Raw genomic sequence first — 6,000 nt, 5'->3', positions numbered from 1 at the left:
TTACATTTGCCTTAACAGCTCTGTTTGAGAGTGAAGACCGAGGCTGAATAGAATATAAATGTAAGCTCTTTCTATTTCGAGACGTTGTAATTATCTTTCTCCCCAACATGTGATTTTGGGCTGCACTCCACTGCTCCGACTGCAGGGATTCATGCTAGCAGAATGCTGGCAAATGCTTTCTTAACATTGGCAAGAGTGCAAACCCGTGCCACTCAGGCTGAATTGGATAGCAGAGCTTAACACAGATTTCATTTGCGGTGTGGAAGCTAATTAGTTTGGGAGCATGAACTGAAACTCATGTGAGGCAAGTTCATAATTGAATATTAATGAGTGCAGTTGGATTTGACATTAATCAAAGCTCCCAGCCTCCTTATCTGTTTTAGGTAGAGGAGATTAATTAGTACATGTGCCATTTTCTACTCATGTGCAAAGGTAGCCTGTGTGTTGATAGCTGCCTCGGTATGCGAGACAAAGTGTTTCAGTCTAGCAACCAGGGGAAGATGTTAGAGTTCTTTGCAAACCTTGGAACTTGCACAGAAGGCATTGTATTGACACTTTTCCCCAAAACATTTTCATATTTTTTCCCACTTTTTAGATTGAAGATAGATAGATAGATAGATAGATAGATAGATAGATAGATAGATAGATAGATAGATAGATAGATGATAGATAGATAGATAGATTGATTGATTGATTGATTGATTGATTGATTGATTTACCCAGCCCTTGTGGTAGAAACCCCACTCTTAGAAATATTCTAATAATCTAAAGGACCTATTTTCACTATAAAGAAACTTCAGTAGAAGGTTCTTCGTGGAACCATCAATGCCAATAAAAAACATTAGTGTATTGTAAAATACATGTTTGTTTGTTTTTTGTTTTTTTTTTGTTTTTTTATGTTTATGCATGTGTGAGGCCATACATTAATAGGCGAGTGTGTGCACATTTTATGCACAGGGGAAAATGCCAGTTGTGTGCATGTGAATGTGAGACTTAAGGAAGTACTGTCACAGAGGCAGCCAACATCCTACACAGACAGATTTCAAACCCCAGTGTTCCTGAAGCATGGCCTCCTGTCAGCTTTGGAGCTGGGATGAGATGAGAGAGACAGCATAGTTGGTGAAGGCGTGGGAGTGAGAGGGGGGAAAAAAGGAAAAATCAGAGGTAAGAAGAATAAAATAATACAAAACTTTAACAAAATGCACAGTACGTGTGAGAGGAAGAAGAAAGAATGAGAGAGGCTGCAAAGAGAGTGAGAATTCAAGTATATTGCATGAAAGATTCAGGGAGAAGCAGGTGAAATATTTGAATAGGCACATTTGCCTAAGAAACAAGAGAAAAGGCAGATGGAGCTCACACGACTGAGACAAGGAAAATAACTAATCAAATATGGATGTGTGAAGAGGTGAGAAATAGTAACAAAATGAAAAAGTCATTAAGTCATGGAGAAAATGCAGGTAGAGACAGAGATGAGGAAAATTTAAAAGAGTGGGTGGCTATAATGCCAAAAACATTCTTTTTTTTTTCTTCTTCTTCTTTTTTTTGGTGATTCCATTTTGGTGATTTCATTAAGGAAAAACAAGCTTTTTGATACATTTTTTTCAAGAACAAAATTTATTTGTGCTGTTTGATTTTTCTATTCATAATCTTTCTTTTCTTTTCTTATTAATAATAATAAAAACAGGGTATCGAAATGCAGTCACTCAGTAGGCCTAGAGACTAGTTATTGGTTAACATATACACTCACTGGCAACTGTTCAACTGCTAAATAACACAAATATCTAATCAGCCAATCACATGGCAGCAACTCAATGCATTTAGGCATGTGCAATCTAAATGCAGGGCTGCATCCGGAAACTTAGGCAGCTGACTTGATGCCTTGCTGCCTTATAGGCAATGACTTCACAGGCAGCATTTGCGCACAAAGGTATCTCATGAAACTGATTTAGGACACAATTCTGAGGCAGTGTAATAGTTTAATGATCTACAGCAAAACAGAGTGAGCTTTGATGAGAACTAAACAAATATTTAATTACTACACTAGTAATTTATCGCTAGAAATTACATCAGAAGTGGAAAATGTTGGTCAAAAATGTACATTTACACACAAACTGACCAGAAACCCCAACTTTCAGACAACATCTTTATTTTTCTAGCTCAACTGTCACCGAATGGTACGCATAGGATTGTGGGATATCAAAGGCAGCGAAGGATGCATCTATGCTGCCTTCAAAAATCAATCAGATGAAGGTATCCCAAGAGACAGGAAGTGAAGCTAACATTGGATTCGGACGTGCCTTGATGCCTTCCTACCTTGGGATGCATCCCCTGAAGGCAGCATTTTTAAGTTTTCGGATGCAGCCATGGTCAAGACAATCTGCTGAAGTTCAAACTGAGCATCAGAATGGGGAAGAAAGATGATGTAAGTGACTTTGAACGTGGCATGGTTGATGGGGCCAGACAGGCTGGTCTGAGTATTTCAGAAACTGCTGATCTACTGGGATTTTCACGTACAACCATCTCTAGGGTTTAAAAAAAAAAATCCAGTGAGCGGCAGTTCTCTGGATGAAAATGCCTTGTTGATGTCAGAGGAGAAAGGAGACTGGTTCATGCTGATAGGAAGGCAACAGTAACTCAAATAACCACTCGTTACAACCGAGGTCTGCAAAAGAGCATCTCTGAAAGTACAACACACCGAACCTTGAAGCAGATGGGCTACAGCAGCAGAAGACCACACCAGTCCCACTCCTGTCAGCTAAGAACTGAGGCTACAATTTGCACAAGCTCACCAAAATTGGTCAATAGAAGATTGGAAAAATGTCGCCTGGTCTGATGAGTCTCGATTTCTGTTGCCGCATTCAGATGGTAGGGTCAGAATTTGGCGTAAACAACATGAAAGCATGGATCCATCCTGCCTTGTATCAATGGTTCAGGCTGCTGCTGCTGCTGGTATAATGGTGTGGGGGATATTTTCTCAGTGCACTTTGGGCCCCTTAGTACCAATTGAGCATCTTTTAAACCTTGCCAGCACCTTTTCAAATATGCCACAAAGAATTAAGGCAACTTTGAAGGCAAAAGGGGGTCCAACCTGATACTAGCAAGGTGATGAATTTCAATATTTTATTAAGATGGTCAAATTGTTTTTTGCTGCTTTGTTTCCATTAATAGTATGAGTGGAAAAAGTTTTTAGTATGTATTTGTATCCGTATTAGAGTATCACACAATTTGTAATAGGATAACATTGCACATCAAACACTTAAAACAAAGTAGAATTCTGTTTTTATGATATAACTATTCCTTTAAAAGTCGGATATATTACATGAAACAATAAAAAAGGACCTGATGAAATATTTGTAGGTGGTAGTTGTCCTTAGAAGTGACACAGAAGAGAACCAGAAAGTCAGAGTGCTGTAGGAGAGCAGCAGAGCAGATGAATTATATATTAACACTCACTGCTCTCTCTGCCCGTGCAGTGACTCCTGCTCTGAATGTGTGTGCATGTGTCGAGAGCATTTATACCCACCGTGTCCCCCATTCCTCTTCTATCATTAATTAATAAATGTTACTGTTTTCTTGTAACTCAGAAGGGATATAACCTTACACATTGACATCATTCTCAAGCGGTTCTCATAATCTGTTCTCCCTAAATCAACATCCTTCCCTAAATCACTTCATTATCAGATCCCGATTTTAATTAGGGCCTTTAACTCTGTACACAGCACTCACTTGTGTGAGTCAATTGGACAATTAATTAGTCAAATAAGTCTCACGGCCTTGTGAATCATTTTAATCGTTGGTTGTTAGCTTCCTCACTCCATGTTTTGATATTATTTTTTGCATCTCCTCATAAAGTGATTCAGCAATGTTAATTAATCAAATCATTAAAATTGACTATATATCACATTATACCCTACTGACAACCAACTAAATTTTTGTTTAATTAAGGTTTATCCACTAAAACATAAATGTTGTTGTCAGGTGGCATCAAAGCTGGATTGGTCTTGGTAAAAAAAAAAATTGGGTCATACTTCCAGGGTGGGGTGGGTGTAGTCGTTAATAAAAAATGAGTTTTGCTAAATAAAAATAGGAGAAATTGTGTAACAGCTCCACACATTGCATTTAAATGAACACGCATTTTGATTGGTGATGACAATCATACGTCATTTCATGACGACAGACGTAACACGACACTGTCATTATTTTTACGCCCACTAGAGGGCGCATGACTTTAAAACGTAAATATAGGTCGTAATAAGACCTATAGGGTCATTTTTTTTTTTTTTGGAGGACAGTCTCTAAAATCCAATTTTTGCCATCTGGTGGGAGTTAAAAAAAAAGAAAAATATCTGTAATGCCACATTGTCACCACTAGATTCCTATATAGCTCTATATAAAGGGGTCTGTAAATTCTGTAGTAGTTTTTAAACTTTTATTAGGTTGTGGATTTTATATATATATATATATATATTTACGCTTTCTCAAAGACTTTTTGTCAAGGTTTAGATATTTTTAGTTTGAAATATTGATTTGAAATGTCAGTTTTTGCATAAATTTTACTACAGTCAAACTTACAAAATTCAATAAAAATAGGCCATATTGTTACAGACACACCAGTTCATTTGTGTGTGTATAATGTGTCGTGTCTGTGAGTGTGTATAAGTGAGTGTGTGTTTGGTGGAGTGTATCTATTTTGCACACTCCTATTTTGCCTATTTTATAGTGTCATCCCTTCACTGCTATGTGCTTTTTTTCTGCATCATGGATGATTTGTAGATTGTACCCACCAAAAATTGCTGTCTTTTTTCATATTTTTCGTGTTTCCATTCCCATTCATTTCCTATGGCGGTCAACACAAGTGTGACTATTTTTTATTTATTTATTTATTTATTTATTTATTTTTACATTCATTTAGCATTTTCAAATCAAGTCCACATTTTTTTTTTTCCCACATAGCGACTGCCACAAAAGTCACTGAGTTTCATACCATTCAAATGAAGTAGTGTTTTTTTTTTTTTTTTTATTAAAATAATAATAATAATTTTCAGTCTAAAAAGACCAGACAACAGAGTGCATTAAAGAGAGTGCATTTACATGATATTCAAGTTTTAAATCACAGAGTTTGCCATAAATGCTTGTCAGTGTATTCAGCAGTACACTTTAAACATATTTCAAAGACAATAGAAGTAATTTTGAAATTACATATAAAGACGTACTTAAGTCCTATTAAGTCACTCAAAATCACTCTTAAGTTTAAATTCCATTTAATATAAATTTAAATTATAATACATTTTCATTTAATTGTAAATAATATGCACTCAAGTGTCTGAAAACATTGCATTCAATGAGCACTTAAGTATATCCTATTAAAGTGTATTATTAAGTAAATAAAGGCCTTCTGAAGTGAAGTGATGCATTTGTGTAAGAAACATAACCATATTTGACACGTTATAAAGTAAAATAACTAGCTTCTGCCAGACCGCCTTCCGTATTCAACGTAGGAAGAAAGTGTAACACCTCTCGCAGTTCAAAACGCTTACGCTACATCCTACACCTTCCGTATCCAACTTACGAAATGAAACGCGGCATCAGTTACGCTTTTCTCGTAAGGAGAATCAGGGTGATTATTAATATAACTCTGATTGTATTCGTCTGAAATGGCTTGAGGGTGAGTAAATCATTGGGTAATTTTCATTTTAAAGTGAACTATTCATTTAAATAAAGAGCCAACTGTAATCAATAGGTAAATAAGAACCTGCACCTGCAACCAAGAATCAAACAGGTGCAATTATATGTCATCTAGGCTTATTGACAAACCAGTGGAACCCACAATGTTGTACAGCTGCACTGGCAGTAGTCCTTAGATTGCCATGAATCAAAACAGCTGTCGTCTTTAATGCCTGGCCTGATGATATTTGTGGTTATAAATGAACTAATAGAATGAAGAATGATTGAGTGAGTGAGAAATTCATATTGACATTTTTGCTGCCCGTGTGTTTGTGT

This window comes from Ctenopharyngodon idella, chromosome 1, assembly GCF_019924925.1.
Source record: "Ctenopharyngodon idella isolate HZGC_01 chromosome 1, HZGC01, whole genome shotgun sequence".
Taxonomy (NCBI): domain Eukaryota; kingdom Metazoa; phylum Chordata; class Actinopteri; order Cypriniformes; family Xenocyprididae; genus Ctenopharyngodon; species Ctenopharyngodon idella.
This window is presented reverse-complemented; position numbering follows the sequence as displayed.